The sequence below is a fragment of the Phascolarctos cinereus genome, unplaced genomic scaffold, assembly GCF_003287225.1.
Source record: "Phascolarctos cinereus isolate Bilbo 61053 unplaced genomic scaffold, phaCin_HiC Scaffold_8;HRSCAF=390, whole genome shotgun sequence".
NCBI lineage: Eukaryota > Metazoa > Chordata > Mammalia > Diprotodontia > Phascolarctidae > Phascolarctos > Phascolarctos cinereus.
The window spans coordinates 70,149,918-70,172,701 of NW_027556291.1; the positions used below are offsets into that span (position 1 = coordinate 70,149,918).

The 22,784-nt window shown below is 42.3% G+C and overlaps 1 pseudogene across 1 annotated transcript; it reads right to left on the reverse strand.

Annotated features, from left to right (window-relative positions):
• Nucleotides 1-10,849: 10,849 nt before the first annotated feature.
• On the reverse strand, nucleotides 10,850-16,797 carry LOC110201529 (fizzy-related protein homolog pseudogene; annotated as a pseudogene). Its single transcript, XR_013483543.1, has 2 exons — nucleotides 15,800-16,797; nucleotides 10,850-13,822 (listed from the first exon to the last, which is right to left on the reverse strand). The product of XR_013483543.1 is annotated as a fizzy-related protein homolog pseudogene (transcript).
• Nucleotides 16,798-22,784: the final 5,987 nt, after the last annotated feature.

Genomic DNA, 22,784 nt, shown 5'->3' on the forward strand with positions numbered 1-22,784 from the left:
TGGAGGGCTTGAGATGTGATATTCTGGAGGGGAAAGGAGCTAGGATTACAACCAAGAATCACCCACTCAGCGAAACTGAGTATAATCCTTCAGGGGTGGGAAATGGATATTCAATGGGATAGAGGGCTTTCAAGCATGCCTGATGAAAAGACCAGAGCTGAATAGAAAGTTTGAATTTGAAATACAAGGCTCAAGAGAAGCATAAAAAGGTAAACAGGAAAGGGAAATCGTAAGGGATCCAATAAGGTTAAACTATTTAGATTCCTACATGGGAATATGATACTTTTAATTCCTAAGAACTATCTCATTATTAGAGTAATTAGAAGGAATATATACAGACAGAGGACATGGGCGTGGGTTGAATATGATGGGATAATTATAGAAAAAATACAATTAAGAGTGAGAAAGAGGAATGCACTGGGAGAAGGGGAAAGGGCGAGGTAGAATGGGGTAAATTATCTCATATAAAAGAGGCATGAAAGTGCTTTTACAATGGAAAGGAAGATGGGGGAGGTGGGGGGAGCACTTCAACCTTACTCTCTTTGAAATTGGCTCAAAAATGTTTTACATGTTTTCACATGTATAACCTATATCTGATTGCTTACCAACTGGGAGGCATGGGGCAGGGAAGGAGGGATAGAATTTGGAACTCAACACTTAAAAAAACCAAAGGTTAAAATTGTTTTAACATGTTATATATGTTATATATGTTATACACACACACACATATATATATATATATACATATTATATATATACATACATGTATGTAAGAAAAAAAAAGAAATTGCCTCAAAGAGGGAATAAAATACACATGTATATAGAGATATATATTACCATATGGGAAAGTAGGAGGGGAAGGGGATAAGAGAAGTGGGGAGTTGATAGAAGGGAGGGTGGATTGGGGGAGGTAAAAGTCAGAATCAAAACACTTTTGTGGATGGACAAGGCGAAGGGAGAGAGAGAGAGCAGATAAATAGGAAGAAAAATAGGCTAGAGGGAAATACATAGTAATCATAACTGAAAAAAGATTTACAGCAAGTTTCTGTGATAAAGGTTTTATTTCTAAAATATATAGAGAACTGAGTCAAATTTATGAAAATAAGAACCATTCCCCAATTGACAAATGGTCAAAGGATATGAACAAGCAGTTTTCAGACAAAGTAATCAAAGCTATCTATATTCATATGAAAAAATGCTCTAAATAACTATTGATTGGAGAAATGCACATCAAAACAACTCTGATGTACCACCCCACATCTATCAGATTGACTAATATGACAGAAAAGGAAAATGACAAATATTGAAGAGGATGTGGGAAAAGTGAGACACTAAGGCATTGTTGATGGAGTTGTGAATTGATTTAATCATTCTGGAGAGCAATTTGGAACTATGCCCAAAAGGCTATCACACTGTGCATACCCTTTGATCCAGCAATACCACTTCTAGGTCTGTATCCCAAAGACATCATAAAAAAGGGGAAAGGACCCACATGTACAAAAATATTTATAGCAGCTCTTTTAATGGTGGCACAGAATTGAAAATTGAGGGGATGTCCATCAACTGGGGAATGGCTGAACGAGTTGTGGTATATTATTGTGGTGGAATGCTGTTGTACTATGAGAAATGGCAGGCAGGATGCTTTCAGAAAAACTTGGAAAGACTTACATGGACTGATGGAAAGTGAGATGAGCAGAACCAAGAGAATACTGTACACAGTAACAGCAATATTGTCTGTCGATTGACTGTGAATGACTTAGCTATTCTCAGCAATACAATGATCCAAGATAATTTCAAAGGTCTTATGCTGAAAACTACTATCCATCTCCAGAGAAAGAACTGATGGAGTCTGAATGCGGATTGAAGCATGTTTTTTAAAACTTTCTTGATTTTTCTTTTTGGTCTGTGTTCTCTTTCACAACATGACTAAGATGGAAATATATTTTTCAGGACTGCATGGGTATAACATATCAAATTGATTGTGTTCTCAAAGAGGGGGAAGGGGAAATAAGGAGAGAATTTGGAACTAAAAATTTTTTAAAATGAATATTAAAAATTGTTTTTATGTGTAATTAGGGAAAAATAAAATATTATATAAATATATATTTTTAAAAAGTTGTCTTGAAGCAAAGGTTCTTGTAATGAGAAAGATTTCATTCATCTGAAGCATCAAGGTGGTAGAGTGGTTAGAGAGATGGCCTTAGAACCAGGAAAGACCTGAGTGTGAATCCTGCCTCAGATACTTACTAGCTATGTGTCCATGGGCAAGTGCTTTGCAATTTCTCAGCCTCAATTGTCTCACCCGTAAAATGGGGAAAATAGGAAGAGGTGGCAAGAGTATAGTAGATAGTGCTGGACTTAGAGTTAGGAAGACCTGGACTTGGATAACAACTCAGGCATCTCAGCTAAGTGACCCTGGTTAAGTCTCTTAACCTCTCTGGGCCTCAGTTTCCTCATCTATAAAATGACCTATAAGATCTCTTCCCTCTCTAAATTGGTGATTTTATGAGTCTATCTCTTAGGGTTGTTGTGAAGATCAAGTGAAGTCATACATATGCATATATATACACACATATGAGTATGCCCACACATATATCTATATCTATATCTATATCTATATCTATATCTATATCTATATCTATATCTATATCTATATCTATATCTATATCTATATCTATATCTATATCTATATCTATATCTATATCTATATCTATATCTATCACTTTGCAAGTGCTAGGGAAAGACCAGCTATTATTATTATTTGGTTTTAGGGGGAAAAGGCCAAAGAGTTTTCTTTTTTCTATTAGTTCTATTGCCAGGTAAAGCCTCAGAGACATTCTTCCCCCCTCCCTCCCCCCACCTCAGGAAACAAGAAGTCATTTATTATTTTAAAAATTTTTATTTAAATTTAACATTTCATTTTGCCACAATTGCATGTAAAAACAATTTAAAATTCTATTTAAAAAGTTTTTGAGTTCTAAATTCTCTCCCTCTCTTCCCTTCCTGCCCCCCCCCACTGAGAAGGCAAGCAATTTGATATAGGTTATACATATTCAGTCATGCAAAACATATTTCCAAGTTAGTCATGCTGTGAAAGAAAATGCAAAAAAAAAAAAAAGACCCAAGAAAAATAAAGGAAGTAAAGAAAAAGTATCTTCTATCTTCATTCAGGTTCCATTAGTTCTTTCTCTGGAGATGGATAGCATTTTTCATCATAAGTTCTTTAGAATTGCCTTAAATCATTGTATTTCTAAGAATAGCTAAGTCATTCACAATTGATCATCATACAATATTGTTACTGTATACCATGTTCTCCTGGTTCTGCTCATTTCACTTTACATCAGTTTATATAAGCCCTTCCAGGTTTTTCTGAAAGTATCTCACTTGTCATTTCTTAAAGCACGATAATATTCCATCATAATCATATACAATAATTTGTTTAGCCATTCCCCAGTTGATGGACATTCCCTCAAATTTCCAATTCTTTGCCACCACTAAAAGAGCTGCTATAAATATATTTGTATAGATTTTTTTTTTCATTTTTGCTTTTTATCTCTTTAGAATACAGACCTAGAAGTGGTATTGCTGGATCAAAGGGTATGTGCAGTTTTATAGCCCTTTGGGCATAGTTCCAAATTGCTCTCCAGAATAGTTGGATCAGCACTTCACCAACAATCCATTAGTGTCTCAATTATCCCTCATCCCCTCCAACATTCATTATTTTTCTTTTCTGTCATGTTAGCCAATCAGATAGGTGTGAGGTGGTACCTCAGAGTTGTTTTATTTTGCATTTCTCTAATCAATAGTGATTTAGAGCATTTTTTCCTATGCCTATAGATAGCTTTGATTTCTTCTGAAAACTGCCTGGGCATATCCTTTGACCGTTTATCAATTGGGAAATGACTTGTATTCTTATCAACTTGACTCAGTTCTCTGTATAGTTTAGAAATGAGGCTTTTATCAGAGAAACTTGCTGTAAAATTTTTTTATAATTATAGTTTTATAGTTTATATTACTATGTATTTCCCTCCAGCCTATTTTTCTCCATGTTTATCCTATTCTCTCTCTCCCTTCACCCTGTCCATTCTCAAGTGTATTGCTTCTGAGTTTTCCCTCCCTGATCCGCCTTCCCTTCTACCAGCCTCCACTCCCCTCTCCCCTCCCCTCCTCCTTTCCTATAAGGTAAAATAGATTTCTATACTCAATTGAGTGTGTCTGTCATTGCCTCTTTGAGCCAATTCCAATAAGGCTACGGTTCACTTAGTGAACTCCCATTGTGCTCCCCCCCACATCCCCCATCTTCCCCTCCACTGTAAAAGCTCAGATGATTTATCCAATTCTACCTCTCTTTTCCCCCTGCTCCCAGTGCATTCCTTTTTCTCATCCCTTCATTTTATTTTTCTCTATAATTATCTCATCATATTCAATCCACAACCGGGCCCTCTGTCTATGTATACTCTTTCTAACTGCCCTAATAACGAGAAAGTTTTTAGGAGTTACAAGTATCATTTTCGCATGTAGGAATGTAAACAGTTTAATCTTATTGAATCCCTTATGATTTCTCTTCACTGTTTACCTTTTTATGCTTCTCGTGAGTCTTGTGTTTGAAAGTCAAATTTTCTATGATTATTGATAGCTTTGATTACTTTGTCTGAAAACTGCTTGTTCATATCCTTTGACCATTTATCACTTGAAGAATGGCTCTTATTTCTATAAATTTGACTCAGTTTTCTATGTGTTTGAGAAATGAGGTCTTTATCAGAGAAACACACTGTAAATTTTTTTCCCCACAGTTATGATCACTATGTATTTCCCTCCATGCTATTTCCCCCCTGTTTCTTACTCATTCTCTCTCCTTTTACTTTGTCCATTCTCAAAAGTGTTTTGCTTCTGACTTTTACCTCCCCCAAACTTCCCTCCCTTCTATCAGCCTCCCCCCATCTCTTATCCCCTTCCCTTCCTATTTTCCTGTAAGCTAAGATAGATTTCTACACCCAATTGAGTATGTATATTATTCCTCCTTTGAGCCAATTCTGAGAGTAAGGTTCATGGGCTCCTCTCCCTGCTTCCCCCATTTCCCCCTCCCCCACTGTAAAATTTATTTCAGGATTCTTTTATGTCAGATAATTTTTCTCATTCTCCCTCTCTCTTTCCCCTTCTCCCAGTGCATTCTTCTTTTTCACCCCTTAATTTTATTTTTTTTTTAGATAATCATACCATCACACCCAAACTCATATCTCTGTTTTCTGTCTATGTATACTCTTTCTAACTGCCCTAACAATAAGAAAGTTTTTAGGAGTTATAAATATCATTTTCCCATGTAGGAAAATAAATAGTGTGACCTTATCAAATCCCTTATGATTTCTCTTTCCTGTTTACCTTTTTATGCTTCTCTTGAGTCTTGTATTTAAAAGTCAAATTTTCTATTCTGTTCTGGTCTTTTCATCAGGAATGCTTGAAAACCCTCTCTTTCATTGAATATTTATTTCCTCCCTGAAGGATTATACTCAATTTGCTGGGTAGGTGATTCTTAGTTGTAATCCTAGCACCTTTGCCCTCTGGAATATCATATTTCAAACCCTCTGATTTTTTTAATGTAAAAGCTGCTAAATCTTGTATTATCTTGACTGTGGCTCCACAGTATTTGAATTGTTTCTTTTTGGCTGATTGCAATATTTTCTTCTTCATCTGGGAGCTCTGGAATTTGGCTATAATATTCCTGGGAGTTTTCATTTTGAGATCTCTTTCAGGGGGTGATTAGTGGATTCTTTTAATTTTTATTTTACCTTCTGGTTTTAGAATATCAGGACAGTTTTCCTTGATAATTTCTTTTTTTCCTTTTTTTCTTTTTAGGCAATTGGGGTTAAGTGACTTGTCCAGGGTCACACAGCAAGTAAGTTTCAAGTGTTTAGTCTGAGGTCAGATTTGAACTCAGGTCCTCCTGACTTCAGGGCCGTTGCTCTATCCACCGCCCCACCTCGCTGCTCCTGATAATTTCTTCAAAAATGATGTCTAGGCTCTTTTTTTGATCATGGCTTTCAGGAAGTCCAATGATTTTTAAATTATCTTTCCTAGATCTATTTACCAAGTCACATTGTCTTCTATTTCTTCATTCTTTTGATTTTGTTTTATTGTTTTTTGATTTTTCATAAAGTCATTAGCTTCCATTTGCTCAATTCTAATTTTTAAGGTATTATTTTCTTCATTGAACTTTTCTATCTCCTTTTCCATTTGGCCAATTCTACTTTTTAAGGAGTTCTTCTCTTCAGTGGATTTTCACATCTCTTTTATCATTTCACCAATTCTGCTTTTCAAGGCATTCTTCTCTTCATTGGATTTTTGTGTCTTTTTTTTTTATTACCATTTGACCTATTCTGTTTTTTAAGGTGTTATTTTCTTCAGTATTTTTTGGGCCTCCTTTGTATCAAGCTGTTGACTCCTTTTTTTCCCATGATTTTCTTGCATCACTCTCACTTTTATCCTGATTTTTCCTGTACCACTCTTACTTGATTTTTAAAATCTTTTTTGAGCTCTTCCATGGCCTGAGACCAATTTATATTTTTCTTTGAGGCTTTGGATGTAGTAGTTTTGACTTTGTCATCTTCTGAGTTTGTGTTTTGATCTTCTCTGTCACTACAGTAACTTTCTAGAGTCAGGATCTTTTTCTGCTGTTTGCTCATTTCCCCGCCCATTTAGTCATTTATTTATTTATTTATTTATTTATTTGTTTGTTTGTTTGTTTATTCATTTCATTTCATTTTTTTTAGGAAAATCACTTTGTTAATTTCTTTATTTTTAGTTTTCAACATTCACTTCCACAAGATTTTGAGTTCCAAATTTTCTCCCCATCTCAGCCCTGCCCCCACCCCAAGATGGCATGCATTCTGAATACCCCTTCCCCTAATCTGCCCTTCCTTCTATCACTCCTCCCCCGCTTATCCCCTTCACCTTCTATTTTCCTGTGGGTCAGGATAGATTTCTGTACCCCATTGCCTGTATATCTTATTTCCCAATTGCATGTGAAAACAATTTTTAACATTTGTTTTTAAAACTTTGGGTTCCAAATTTTCTCCCTCCCTCCCCACCCACTCCCATTGAGAAGGCAAGCAACTTGATACAGCTCATACATGTGTAGTCATGCAAAACACTTCCATGGTAGTCATGTTGTGAAAAACTAATTGTATTTTCCTTCATCCTACCCCTTCTCCCATATATTCTATTATCTATTTTTACCCTCCTCAGAAGTATTTTTCCTGCCTATTTCTTGACTTTTAATTCTATGCTACAGTGGGACTTGGCTTTCAGAGTGGAAGGGGCACTGTCTTAAGCTTCAGGTTTTTTGTGCAGCTGTTTTTAGAGATAATTCCAGGGATTTGTAAGTGTTCAGTTCTTCCAGGGTGGTATGATTTAAAGAGAAGCGTGTTTACTACTCTTCTGGCCTGTGTTTTGGTCTGTGAATGACCACAAGCACTCTTTTCCACCCTGGAACTGTGACCTGGGTCCCAGTTACCCTGCCGGATGCAAGCTCTGGTATGCTAGCACTCTTCCTTGCCCTTGGACTGAGACCCAGGACTGTGACCCAGATCCAAGAATGGGCGATGCAACAGAGTCCTGCCCCTGGTGCCAACAAAGTGACCCCTGTAATCTCTTCTGACCAGTTGTCTGACCCTCTTATTGACTGTGGGCTAACTGGAAACCACCACTGCAGGCACTGATTCAGTTGCCCCCTAGTACAGCTGCTGGTTTACTGGGGCATGGACCACGGTGGTACAGCCTGCATTGGACTGCACTTTACTCACACCTTGATGCAATAGACCTTTCTTGCCAACCTTCTAAGTTGTCTTGGGCTGGAAAATTGCTTCACTCCATCCTTTTGTGGGTTCTGCCACCCTAGAATTCCTTTTGAAGCATTATTTAAAGTTGTTTGGAGGGGTTTGCGGGAGAACTCAGGCAAATCTCTGCCTTTTCTCTGCCATCTTGGCTTTGCCCAATGAGAAGTCAATTAAATAACTTTTTCAAAAATTCAAATCTAGAGATCTAGAGCCTCATTAATGTGGGTATTCATTCTCTCTTTTGGACATGCTTGACTTTGCGACGCCTATGGGACACCAATTTTGAAATGTCCAAAAGGCAGTTGGAGATGTGATACTGGAACTTAGGAGAGAGTCTAGGGCTGGTTCTCATCTTCATAAAGGTGAAAACTGGACCCATGGGAGCTGATGAGGTTACTGAGAGAGAATGTAGAGGGAGAAGAGAAGGGGGCCCTGAAAAGAACTGCAATTAAGAGATGGAACATGGATGAAGATCCTGCAAAAGAGACTTAGACCAAGTGGTCAGAGAGGTAACAGAAGAACCAGGAGAAAGCAGTGTCAGGAAAACCCAGAGAGGAAAAAGTAAGTATCCAAGAGGTGATTGATGGTGGTAGTGTCAAAGGCTGTAGAGAGATCAAGGAGAATGAAAGTTGGGAAAAGGCCATTAGATTTGGCCATGAAAAGATCAGTGGTAACTTTAGAGAGAACAGTTCTAGTTGAGTGATGAGGTCAGAAGCCAGACTTCGAAGGGTTGAGAAGGGAAAGTGAGGACAGGAAGTGACGTTAACATGTATGGGCAGTTTCTTCTAGGAGTATGGCTAGGGGATTACCTGGGTGAATTGATGAGTGAATTGACACCAAGGGAATGCATCATAGTTTGGCCCAGCTGACCCCAGATCATATACATGGATGTTAACACTTCAGATGTTTGACTCTTACGACACTGGAGAGGGTAACAGGGTAAATGATAGTTCAGCTGAATGTCATTGTTTGAGATGAGACCAAACCCTTGAAAAAGCGCCAGGATGAGTTGTTTATGAGAAGCATATTATCATTGACAATCTTAAGACAGACCACACTGAGTCTCATATCCAAAATCTATAGAAAATGAACATAAAAAATTGAAGTCTGAGAACCATTACCCAATGATCAAATGACATGAATAAACAGGTCTCCAAAGAAAAATTGCTAACTATTAACAGCCATGTGAAAGAATGCTCCAAATCGCTAATAAGAAAAATGCAAATCCAAACAGCTCTGAGATTTTACCTCATACCCAATAAACAGGAAAATGTCCCATCAGGTTGGATAAACACATGGTACTTCTAGAGTTCCTGGTTCCCTTGCCAGGTGGATATGGCTTTTCACACTGCTTGGATGATTAGAGAGTCACTAACTACAATGCTTTAGTAATATGGAAGACCAGTGGGCCTTCCCACCTGGCCCCTTACTACTGACCTTCCCAAGAGTCCTGCCTCTATGTTCTCTGAACTCCAAAGAATTACCTTCTGTCCCACCAATGCCCTTGAGGACCCCTGGGTTTTATCCCCTCTATGTCCTCCTGAAGCTGCACTCTTAGGTCTACAAAGCCCTTTTATCCACCCTCCAGCTGAGCCCTACTATGTGTTTTGTCTCCCCCAATTAGATTGTGAGCTCCTCAAATCCAATGAACTGTCTTTCCCTTCTCTTTCTATCCCCAGCATTTAGCATGATGTTTGCCACATAGTAAGCTCTTAATAAACACTTTGAATTCATTCACTTATTCAAAGATGACAAAAAAAGTAGGAATACTCAGTGTTGGAGGGGTGTTGGAAGATAAGAACACTAAATGCACTTTTTAAAAATTTGCAATTGGTTTATTAATATCAGTTACATCACTTTACATGAAGAACTTATACTATTTGGTCAATATATACTTTTTTTTTTTGCTTTTGGTTTTCTATTTTAAAAAAGAATTCCATTTTATTTTCAGTTCCAAATTCTCTCTCTCCCACCTGCCCCTTCTTGACTGTCAACATATTCTCTCCACCTTCTGATATAACATGTAGGACAAGCCTCCTCTTCTGTGGACTGTTCCTGTGTAACTGCTGGGGGAAGAAATGCCCCAGTCTTCCTTCCCCAAACCATACAGCTTTGTAATGTCACCGATCATACAAGGAAAATGCATGATTTCATTTTGTGATTGTTGGCTCACTTACATTTTGAATTCAGCTGACACTGGACATCCAATTGCTTGGCACAATCAATGACTCCACATTCTGTCCAAGGACCCATGCATCCATACTGCTCCTGCTCTCACCCCTAAACATATTTGTTGTTGTCTTTTAGTTGTTTCAGTCATGTCTGTCTTTTTGCGACCACATTTAGGGTTTTCTTGGCAGAGATACTGTAGTGGTTTGCCATTTCCTTCTTCAGCTCATTTTACAGATAAGTAAACTGAGGCAAACAGGGTTAAGGGACTTGCCCAAGGTCACACAGTTAGTAAGTATCTGAGTCCGGATTTGAACTCATGAAGATGAGTCTTTCTGCTTCCAAGCACAGTGCTCTATCCATTGCAGTGCCACCTAGCTACCCAACATACAAGCTCATAACCCATAGGATAACTTTTCTGAGGACAGTTTCTTGAACTGGTCCAATTCCATTGGCAACAGAGGGTGGGGACAAGGCAGGAATTAGTTTTATCATTGATAAAAAGAATAACAAAGTATGTACATGTAAATATACAAATATAAACATATTTCATCCTAGACTTCCCCACACCCACAAGCTTCTCTGGTGCCCTGGGGCAGTTAGTTAAACTTCCCCCCAAGTCACATGGCCGTGAGTGATGCCAGGGCCTACAATGGATCTCTCAGGCATTGGTTGCCTTTCCCTGGGCTGCCCAAGGACTACATGAAGTGGCTGATGGTAAGTGACATATAAGAGACATGTAAGAGGATGCTTTCCTTTTATACTTCTAGTTTGGTGTGAGAAGAAATGTCTTTTCTCAGCTGTGCAGTTTTCATATAATTTGTTTTTAAGCAAAAACTTTTTTCTAAAAAAAAAAAGCATGAAAATAATGTATATGCTCAGTCATTTTCCCTCCAGAACCCCTGGGTTCATCTGGACATTTGAGCAGTTAGTCTGTTTTCTTATTGTCCCAGGGCTTTTCTGAGGTAAATTAAAAAAAAAATCAGGGTTGATTTACCACCCTTGAAATCAACAAACTCGACAAACCTCCATGCCCAACAAATACAAAAAGACACATATTTGCCCCGGGGCAAAGAAAAAATGTTTTCTAACAAAAACTAATGCATTCTTACCTGTGCCCCAAATAATCTCTGTTTATCCCAGAGCAAAAGAGGTTACCTAAGAGGGACATGGCCCAGTGGAGTGCTCCATCAGTAACCTAGGCCTTTGTGGGTTGAGTTCAAAAGCTCAAGAGCTTAGAAAATCCCCTGCTTATTGGCAAAACCCATGCTTTTCCCCTTCAGGGCCAGTTCCTGCCTTCTAGCTGACTGCTCTAGGCCCTAAGGTATGCATGCTAACTCATGTCCATACTGCCCAACCTTTCCTTAAGGACTCTTCTCCTTAGGTAGTCTTGGTCTATCCTGATTGACCTCTTCCCTCAGGGCTCCCACGCTCCATCTACATGATGGGGTAGAGTCTATTGACTGCTTGAAGCAGCTAAGGGAGGGAAATCCAGAGGGGAAAGAGGGCCAGGGATGGAGGTCAGATGCACAGCAGGACTGAGGGGAAGCCCAGACATAGGAGGCCAGGGCTGCTGGGGACAGAACCACTGGTCCATTTCTCTAAGTGACATGGAGCCCACCCCAAGAGTCCATCCCCAAGGCACCCCACACCGTGACCCTTAAGCCATTTGCCCAGTACAAACAAAAGGAAAAAGGTTTCGTTCTGAAAAAAAAATGCTTTTTCTAAGAAGCTTCACATAGGAAACAGCTTCCATGGCAGCCCATTTAAATGGAAGAGCTTGGGCTGCCTGGAGTCTAAGGGTGCATGCAGCCTACAAACCTCTCTCCCACACCTTCCCAAACATTTATCCTCAGAAGTTCATTTGTCTCTTCCCAGAAGATGAAGGAGAAGAGAAAACTCTTCTGTGCCTAAGTTTCACTGGTTCTAGCCATAGTACTCTTGTCCAGAATGTGAATGGAAATCCATCCAGTTTGGTCCTCCTCTGTCCTTCCTGAAGAACAGTCTCATGAATTCCGAGTGGTTCCTCTGAACCTTGTGCCCTCCCTAGATACTATTCAATAATGTCCAGAATCTGCTAACTAGCAATAATCTTGAAGGTTTCTCCAGGTCCACCTGCCCACCTCAGCCCTTTTCTCTTCTTGCCGATCACTGGGGTTCTATGCAGACTGATGAGAGACAGTGATTTTCCCTTAAGTGGATGTAGTGTAGTCCTGGTGTGTGGGGCTGAGAAATTATCGGATCTTAGTGAAGAGATTGAGGACAGACCCAGATTCCTTTTGTGAACGGGCTTTACGAAAAACATTCCAAAACCTCAGGCTCTTATCTCCAGCCCCTGTAACTATGGCCTGTCCATCAGGAGACACTGCCATATACAAAACTCGATAGGAATGGCCTGTGAGTTTGGCTACTTGGGTCAAGGAGGGGTATTTCCAGATGGCGATCTGGTTTTCAGCATATCCATGGGTGCTGACCAGCTCATTGTCGTGTCTGGACCAGGCCAGGTTGCACACTTGGGAACCAGTATCGATGCGCTGCAGGGGCTGCCCTGTCAGTGTATTCCAGAAGCGGATGCAGCGGTCAGCTGAACCACCACCCGACGCTAACAGGCCATGCTGGTGGGGAGACCATGCGATGGCTTTCACGGCTGCCTTATGATAGCTGTACTGCTGGAGTGGCTTTAAACTGAAATAATCCCAGACCAGAAGCTTGTTGTCATTTCCACCCGAGGCCAGCATCTGGTGATCTGGGGACCACCTCAGCCCACATACCTCCTGCTTGTGACCTCGCAGCCAGCGCTGAGACTGCAGGGGGGCCGCCCTGACGTCTCTCTGCAGGACCCGTGTGTCTCTGCTCCCAGAAGAAATCTGGTCTGCATTCCAGGCCAATGCACCAACTCTAGCTTTGTGACCCTCCATTGTGGACACTTTCTTCTCGGCATCGACATCCCAGATCTGCACAGGGCCTCTCTGTGTGCCAACTGCTAACAAGTTCCCTCTTTCATACCATCCCACGGAGGTTACAGAATCTCCTTCATCACACAGGTCAAAGAGCCTGGTCACTTGGGATGTATATGCACTCCACAGATAAACACAGGTGCTCAGTCCAACAGCAACGATGTTGAGAGAAGACCAATCTAACAGGTTCAGATAGAAGTCATCCCGGAGCCCTGAGGCCTCAAGGACTTTGAATGGCACTTGAGGGATTTTCTTAGTGGGTTTCCGTTGTGATAGAAGTAGAGTCTGGCTTTTGTGACTGATGGGAGATAAGGCATATGGAGTGATTTCACTGCCATCATCAGGTCTCCAGCGCTTAGTGCTGGAGGAGTATGTGAAGAGATTTTTCTTTGGTGTGCCAAGTGTTTGGTCCTCTGCTTTTGGATACTGGACTGTCTGAATCTCAGCTTCCAGCAGCTCATTCTTCAACAAGGCAGAGTAGACTGGGTCTTCTTTGCCATTTCCCCAAGGATCCTCATTCTGTTTCTGCCTGGGGGATTTTTCAGGATCATCTATGCTATGGAAGTGCAGACTCCACTTAGCTCCAGCTCGGGAGGGAATGTAGCGGTCTCCGTATTTGCTGGGAGAGGACTCTGGAGGACTGGATGGCATTAGCCTCCAGCTCATCTTGGCTTCAACACTAGTCAGCTTTTCTGGATTCTGCTGGGGTCTCACCCTGTGTCTGGTTGGGGTGAGACACAACCTTTACTCAAGTCAGCTGAGGTACAGACCGTGCCTGTCAATCCTTTTCTGGATCTCTCGGACACCCACGTTGACTGATGTGGATACGGATCAGCAGTGAAGGTGCCTTTTGGGTTCTTGGTCCTAGAGAGAATGGCTAAGGTCAGTCTGGGGCCTTTAGGGTTCAGGGGTGGGGAAGCTGGAGCCTTGAGGCCACATGTGGCCCTTTGACTGAATCCAAACTTCACAGAACAAATCCCCTTAATAAAAGGATTTGTTGGGGCAGCTAAGTGGTGCAGTGGATAAAGTTCTGGCATTGGAGTCAGGAGGACCTGACTTCAAAGCCAGCCTTAGACACATGATGCTCACTAGCTGTGTGACTCTGGGCAAATCACTTAACCCAAATTGCCTCATTGAAAAAAAAAAAAAGATTTCTTCTGTAAAACTTGGATTCAGTCAAAAGACCACACCTAAGGACCTAGAAGACTATGTGTAGCCTCAAGAGTGCAGGTCAATGGAAGAAGGCAGGGACCAAGGGAGAGTTAGGTACTTATAGGCTCCCAATACTCTCACTGAGGATATGGGGTCTGCAAAGGAGATGCCTTTTAGTATTTTAGTCTTGGAGAAAATGGCTAAGGCCAATCTGAGAGGAGATACCTTTGGGATCTCAGTCCAAGGGAGAAGGCAAGGACACAGAAACAACAGACAGATGGGGGCTCCCACACTGAAGATCCTCTTCCTTTGAATGTGGATCTGTGGAAGAGATGCCTTTTGAGATTTTGGTCTAGAAAGAATGGCCACCAACAGTCAGGGAAGAGATCTCGGTCCAGGGAGAGTGGGGAGAGCTGTAGGATCCTGGTTCTGGGGGCAGACAGTCACTCACATACCACATACTTTGGATGATTTTGGGCTGGAGAATTTAGAGATAGGGTTTGGCTGGCCACAGTCAGTCAATGGGGAGATGTCTCTGGGATCTTGGTCACTGCATTGGCCCTGCCTTGGAGAAGACAAGGAGAGACCAATGACAGGCACTAACAGGCTACAGGTACTCTTGCTTTGGACATGAGTCTAAGAAAGGGATGCCTTTCAGCATCTGGGTCTGGAAATAATGACTAAGGATGGTTTGGGAGAAGATGCCTTTGGGATCTGGGAATGGGGAGAATGGCCAAGGTCAGTCTGAGGGGAGACGTCTTTGAGAAATCAGTCCAGGGGAGAAGGCAGGGACAGAGAGACAAATGGATGGTCAGATCATAGGCCATAAGTGCTTCCACTTTGGACGTGGATCTGTGGAGAAGACTCCTTTCAGGAACTTGGTCCAAGGGAAAATGGCCAGAGTCAGTCTGGGAGATGCCTTTGAGATCTTGGTCCATGAGAAGAGACAGGGCCAGAGAGTGATAGAAAAGGAGACACCTACAGGCACCTACAGGTGCTCTCACTTGGGTTATGGGTCAATGGAGGAAATGGCTTTTGATCTTTGGAAAGAATCAAGGTCAAGAAGACTGCTGAAGGTCAGCCTGGGAGGACGACAGTTTTAGAGGAGATGCCCTTGAGAATCTTGGAGACTGGTCCAGGAGAATGATCAAGGTTAATCTGGGAGGAGATGCTTTTGGGGATGTTGGCCTGAAAAGAATGGCCATGGTTAGTCGGGGGGAGATGCCTTTGGGATCTGAGAATAGGGAGAGTGACCTAGATCAGTCTGGGAGGGGATGCTTTTGAGATTTCGGTCCAAATGAGAAGGCAAGGACAGAGGCATGACAGATGGATAGATGGACACTCACAGGCTGTGCTCAGTTTCTACTTTGGATGTGGGTCTGTGGAGAAGACTCTTTTCAGGAACTTGGTCCTGGGGAAAATGGCCAAGGTCAGTCTAGGGGGAGATGTTTTGGGAATCTTTGTCCAGGGGAGAAGGCAGATACAAAGGGAAAAAGAGATGGAGAGATAGGTACTCAAAGGCCACTGGTACTTTCACGTTGAATATGAGTCTGTGGAGGAGATGCCTTCTAGGATTTTGATCTGGGGGAAATGACCAAGGCCAGTCTGGGAGGAGGAGCCCCAGGAGATCTTGTGTCAGAGGGGAAGGTGGGGACAGAGATAGAGAAAGATGGAAAGATAGCAACTCACAGGCTTCAGGTTCTCTTCAGATGTAGGTCTGTGGAGGAGATAGATGCCTTGAGAGATCCATGGTAGTGAGGTGAGCAGAGGATGCTCATGGGCCAATAGCCAGAGTTTGAATGATGCTGACTGCTTGAAGCTCCCTCTTCAGCTGCTCTCCAGGGTCTGAGACTGAGGCAAGGCAATCCCACTTGGCAACCACGAGGCACCCCAGGCCCAAGGCTCTGTAGCTTCACTCTATGGGACAGCGGCAACTACTCCATGGCCTCCCTGTACCCTGCAGGTGGTAACGCCCTTTGCAGCCAAGGAATGTAATGGTGGATCAACGTGCCACTGTAAGAAACATGAATAGAAAGATCACTGAGAAGCTGGAGAAGACTCACGGGAGCTGATGAAGGGGGACATAAGCAGAAACAATAGGAAAAGAGGAAAGAAAAAACAAGCATGGAATGCTGTGTGATTGTAATGGTCAAGCATGGCCCTGAAGAAAAAAGAAGACCCAGAGAGTCTAGTTTTGAATGCCAGGTGGCTAAGAACTGGCAGAGGTGGGATTCAAACTGGGACTTCCTATTTCCTGGCCCAATCTACCCAACGGTGGGGTGTGGCTGTGTGGCACATTGGTCAGAAAGCAGGACTTGGAGCCCTGCCAGAACCAAGAATCCCACCTGTGCCAATGTACTGCAAGAGGGAGGGGAACGAAGAAAAAAAGCATTTATTAAGCGTTATGAAAAGTATTAATGTGCCAGGTGCTGTGCTAAGCCTTTGCAAATTATGATTTCATTTGATCCTCACAACAATCCTGGGAGGCAGGTGCTATTATCATGTCCATTTCATAGATGAGGAAACTGAGACAGAGTAGAAGTGATTTGTCCAAGGTCACACAGCTAATAAGTGTCTGAGGCAGGGTTTGAATTCAGGTCTTCCTGACTTTAGGCTTGGCACTCTATTGAGTAGGCCACCTAGCTTGAAAGAAAAGAAAGAGGGGAGGAAGGAAGGAAGGAAGGAAGGAAGGAAGGAAGGAAGGAAGGAAGGAAGGAAGGAAGGAAAAAAATAAAGGGAGGAAGGAGGGAAGGAAAGAAAGGGAGAAAGGAAGGAAGGAAAAAGAGGAAGGGGGAAGGAAGGAAAAAGGGGAGGAAGAAAGGAAGGAAAGAAGGGGAGAAAGGAAAGAAGGGGAGGAAGGAAAGAAGAAAAAAGAGGAAGGAGGAAAGAAGGAATAAAAAAGAGGAAGGAAGAAGGAAGGAAGGGAAAAGGGGAGGAAGAAAGGAAGGAAAGAAGGGAAGAAGGAAGAAAAATTAAGAAAAAGTGAATCTTCCTCAAGTGACTTTATGCAGCCAAGAAGAAAAAATGCCAGTACACCATAGCACATCCTTGAAAATGAGACAAAAGAAAACCATTTCCTTTACACAGTCAATATCACCCCCAAAAGACCAATGTGTAAGCAGCTGAGTTTCTGGTATTTGGGGAAAATTACTGGGGAACAACACATCCTGGGAAGAGAGCTCAGTGCCCATGTAGTTCAACCCACAAAGAGGCCCACAGCTTCATCCCCAGCAAGGGGGCAGCTGACCTGGACTTGCAGAGCTTTACTGCAGGGGAAGTCAGCTCTTCTCAGGGTAGGCCATTCTCAGTTATGTGGTGTTTCCTTACATCAAACTAACATCTCCTTCCTTAGAGATTCCTCATGTTTTTTCAGCTGGGCGAGCAGCTTTCAGTCTCTCATTTCTCTGATCTCTCCCTCATAGGGCTCCCAAGATGATGTCCATGAAGGAGGAGTCTGTCCATATCACTCAACTACTCTTCAGCTCCCTGCTGTCTCTAGGGTAAAACATACATTCCTCCAATTGGCAACAAGACCCTCTAGAATCCAGTGATCAATCGATCGATGAGCACTTATTAAAGCTGTGCTCAGGAATCTCCTGTTCTATCAGGGGACACAACATGTATGCCAGAAAGTGGACGTAAAACCTACACAAAGTAAACTCAAGGTCATTTTTGTTGGGAGGGGGGAAGGTATTAGCATGTTGGGGGGCTCATCCTCAAAAATATTCTCATGGATCATTAATCTGATGCCTCATTGGACATCCATATTCAGAAGGTAATTAAACCCTCTGATTAATATTCTTCTTAACCTCTGTAGTTGCATTTATCAAAGAATCTTATCTGATTAAGCATATGCAGACGAGAAATTTGGTGGAGGAAAGCCTCTAAGGGCAGCTAGGTAGTGCAGTGAACAGAGCCCTGGGTCTGGAATTAGGAAGAAGTTCAAATTTAGCCTCAGATACCGACTAGCTGTGTGACCCTGGGAATTCTGCCTCCCATATTCCTCATCTCACATTACTCAGATTCCTTCCTCCACCATCTCCTTCTTTACTTTGTGTCACAAGATGAGGTGGCCCTTTTCCTTGCCAAGGCAAATCCCTCTATGTGGATGAGCCTACTTTGCCTTGCTTTCTCTAGCCGACAAACCCTTCTATCATGCCTACTCCCCCACTTATCTTCAATCTCTCCCTGTCTCCTGTGTGCTTCCCTACTACCTACCAACACACCCATGTCTTCCCCATCCTCAAAAAGCCCCCACTGGATCCATCCATCCCTGCTAGCTCTCGCCTTGTCCTCTCTGTTGTGGCTACACTCATCTATAATCTGTACTTCCACTTCCTCTCATCTCCCTCTTCATTCTGGCTTCTGACTTCATCATTCCACTGAAACTGCCATCTTCAAAGTTACTGATCTCTTCGTTGGCAAATCCAATGGCCTTTTCTCAATCCTCATTCTCCTTGACCTCTCTGCAGCCGCTCTGAAATCACCTCCTGGATCCTCTTTCCTCTCTAGGTTTTTGTGATACAGCTCTTTCCTGGTTCTTCCCCTACCCATTTCTCTTCTCTCTCCTTTATAGGTCTTCCTCCAGGTCATGGCCGCTAGCCATAGGTGTCCCCAGAGGGTGTGAGGCAGCTAGGTGATAGTGTGGAAGGCATGAAGACCCAAGCTCAAACCTGGCCTGAGATACTTATTAGCTTTGTGACCCTGGGTAAGTCACTTAGCCTGTCTGCCTCAGATTCCTCAATTGTAAAATAAAGATAATAACAGCACCTATCTTGAAGGGTTGTTGTGAAGATCAAATAAAATAGTATTTGTAAAAGGGTTTTAGCACAGTGCCTGGCACATAGCAAACCCTTAATAAATGTTTGTTGACTGACTGAGCAAGAGATAACTGGACCCATATGTACAAAGACATCACTAGCAGCCTTTTTTGTAGTGACAAAGACCTGCAAAGTGAGGAAATGTCCATCAGCTGAGGAATGGCTGAACACGTTAAGGTATATGACTGTACCAGAATATAGTCATGCCATAAAAAAGGAGAAGCAGTTTCAGAGAAACCGAGGAAGATTTGTAGGCGCTAAGTAAGATAAGCAGAATCAGAAGAACAATTTATACAATAAAAACAACGTTGTAAAGACAAATAATTTGGAAAGACTTAAGATATCTGATCAATGTGGTGACTAACCATGATTCTAGAGGACTGGTGCCAAGCACATTGCCCATTTCCTGACAGCGATGGGATAATAGTAATATTAATAATAATATTAATAATAATAATATTTATATAGCACTATGTGTCAGGAACCTCTTGTTGTTCAGTCGTTTCAGTCACGTCCGACTCTGTGACCCCATGTGGGATTTTCTTAGCAAAGATACTAGAGTGGTTTGCCATTTCCTTCTCTAACTCATTTTACAGATGAAGAAACTGAGGCAAACAGCGTGAAGTGACTTACCCAGGGTCATGCAGCTAGTAAGTGTCTGAGGCCAGATTGGAACTCAGAAGATGAGTCTTTCCAATTCCAAACTCAGTGCTGTATCCAGTACAGTGCCACCTAGCTGCCCCAGGTACTGTACTAAGCACTTTAGAAATATTATCTCATTTTGATTCTCACAACAACCCGGTGAGGTAGGTGCTATTATTATCCCAATTTTACAGATGAGGAAACTGAGGCAGGCAGAAGTTAAGTGACTTGCCCAGCATCAAGCAGCCAGTAAGTGTCTGAGGCTAGCTTTGAATACCGGTCTTTCTGACTCCCGGCCCAGTACTCTATCCATTGGGATAAGGTTACCAATTTAAAAAAAAAAATAAAAGTAAGAAAGTGGGTCATTGAAACATTTTTTAAATGCACAGAAAAGAGCCAAAGGAAAGTTGGTGGGAGACATAGGCAAGCAGGACAGCTTTGAAAAAGCATGCTGAATTGCTAAGTTCAGAATGATAAAATAGCTTTTAAAAATGGTTTGAACCTGGTTGTCTCTTCAAGATGCTGCATCCTTGGCCACCCTATCCAGTAATGGTTGCTACTTTTTCATCCCCTTCAACCAGGGGAACGCTGGTAAATGTTTAACAGCTGGCTCTCCAAGGGAAAATGCAATGCATGCAGGATACATTTTTAAATTGAATCTGCACCGTTAACATTTTCTCCCTCACTTTCTTAAGCCTACACAATCAAGAAAACAATCAACTGAGGCGTGCTTCGTAGTATTTGCTGATTTCTGAGGGGTGAATGCTCATGCTGCAAATGGCACATACATTCGAGCTGGCTCCAGCACGCCCCTGCCTACAACCCAGTAGATTGGGAAGAGGAGTTAGTAGATAATGCCACACTTCCCATTGTTCCTGCTAGCCTGTTCCTCTGCAACCATCACTTAGCCACCAATCCTTCTTTGAGGGGGCACTCCATTTTGCTTTGTCACACTATCCAATGCTTGTTGCTGCTATCCATAGCTGCTGGGGCTAGGGGCGCAGCACCCCCTGATCTGGAAAATCTGCATAACATCGTTTGGCCTTCCTTTTGTACCTAAGAAGTTTGAATTTTTTTCCTTTTATGGGATGCTTACAGTACCTTATTGTAAAATTTGGGTTAAGTATTTGGTCAAAGGCTCTGTGTTGTCTGCTGGTTTTCACGTGTCATCTGCAGCTTCCGCAAAACTCCCCCCAAATTCCCATTTAGTTTTTTATGCTGACCCATGGTATAGCAAAACTGTGATGGGGAAAGTCTTGATGTGGAAGGGATAACTGTACTTGTTTCAGGCTGTTCTCTCTCCTCTCAAAAATTAACTGACTCACAGTGCCCCTCTCCACTCCATACCTGGATGACTTTGGTGTTCTTATTGCTCTCTGTTTGAATACTCAACCTTCCCAGTTCAATAACCTTCTCAGTTCCTACGAGCAGCAGCACCCACCTACCTTAACCATCACCATCACCCAAAGCCTTCATGATATTAACCTTTTAGGATTCCCTTCTCTGATCATAATCTGTTATTTGTTAGGCTTTCTCCTACTAAGCCTATTATCCATCCTCACACTCCCTATAGGCCCCCTCCCCTTTACTCCCATCATCTTTGCTCTAGCCTCACTTTCCTTCCTTTACTATCACCACCTTATATTTGAACAGTCCAAGCATGCAGCATATTCTACATTTGAATTCATTGTCCCCTTTTCCTTTTGCTATTCATAGCCTATAGAACCCTAACCCTGGGTCATCCTCACTATCTGCTTTCTCTGATCCTATTCCCAAATATTGCTGGAGAAAGTCACACAATTGTGCTGACTGTGTCCATATCTAATTCGTATCATCCAGTCTCAGCAGGGCTCTTGATGATACCTAGAAATCCTCTGCTTCTTTCCTGATTCACTCTCTGTCACAGGGGTCCTTAGCAGTTGTTCCCAACCTTTCCACATCTCATCAAGCCCCAGACATTATTCTCACACTCTTCTCTCTCCCAAGATGGCTTCAACTCCTTAATTTACTTAGAAAATCAAAGCCACCTGGCTTGAGCTTCTCCCTCTATGATGTCCCCCATTCTCTCTTCCTTTGTTCCAGTCTTTGAAGAAGAAGTGGTCCTTCTTGCCAAGGCCAATCCCTTTACTTTCACCACTAACACACCACCCTTTCCCCACTCCCATTTCCTCCAGGAGCTCACCCAATCAATCATTTCCTCTTTCTCACTTGCTAAATTATGGACACTCACTGCAGCAATTGGAATCAGGGCACTCAAAGCCAGTTTTTGAAGTTTTCAAATATGGAGACTTGATCAGTATTTCTCACCCATTTCCATCCTTACATTTCACGGCAAAGGCCTCTCCAAATGAGTGATTATGTAGTAACTCAGCATCTATGCCAGGGAAGGTGGAAAAGGAGAAAAACCCATGCTCAAGACTTAGATGTCTAAATGGTATTTATTAAAGAGTATTACTCTGTAGAGCCGGCCAAAGCTCTCTCAGGAGGGCTGGAGATGGGGTATGTGTGGGAGTGCTGCAGGTTTCCAAATCTGCATCCAGATTGGAGTGGTGATTTGGTAATTCCCAAATGGCTTCCCAACTTTCCCTTTTTTACAGTTAAACTGCCATCCAACATATGCTAGGGTTGTTCCCTCTATTTGTGAAAGTTTCAAGGTGGTAACTGGTGGGAAGGGAGCAATGTGTTATCTCTTACCTCCACTTCCATTTCCATGGTTTGGGATTTTGGAGCATTAAAATGAGTTGAAAGTGGGAATAGAAACTGACTCATCTTATGGCTGACTTTTGGCCTATTCTCAGAGTGAAAGGGGCCTATTATTCATGGCCTCAGTTGGACCCTGAGAAACTCTCCCCTGTGTAGGTGGTCATAAGCTCATTCAAAGAATAAAGGTTTCAAAGTTTATCCATGGTCTGAATTTTGGGTTGAACTCAACTCCCCTACACCAGTGTCCAGACAGCAGGGCATGTTCTAGGTACAGGGATCAAGTTGACTCAGGGACTTTTGTACTATTCTTCATGTATTTCAGAGTCTTGCATCTATGAGATGGGCCAAGAGGCAATTAATTGCCCAGGGTTGGAATAGGCCACTCTCTTTCCCCTTTGATCTTTCCATGTCTACTGGCGCCAACCATAATGCCCGCCCATATGTTCGGGTCTCCCCCATCCCATGCTTTAGAAAGCTTCACTTGACCCTGACATCCCTTCAAGCTATTT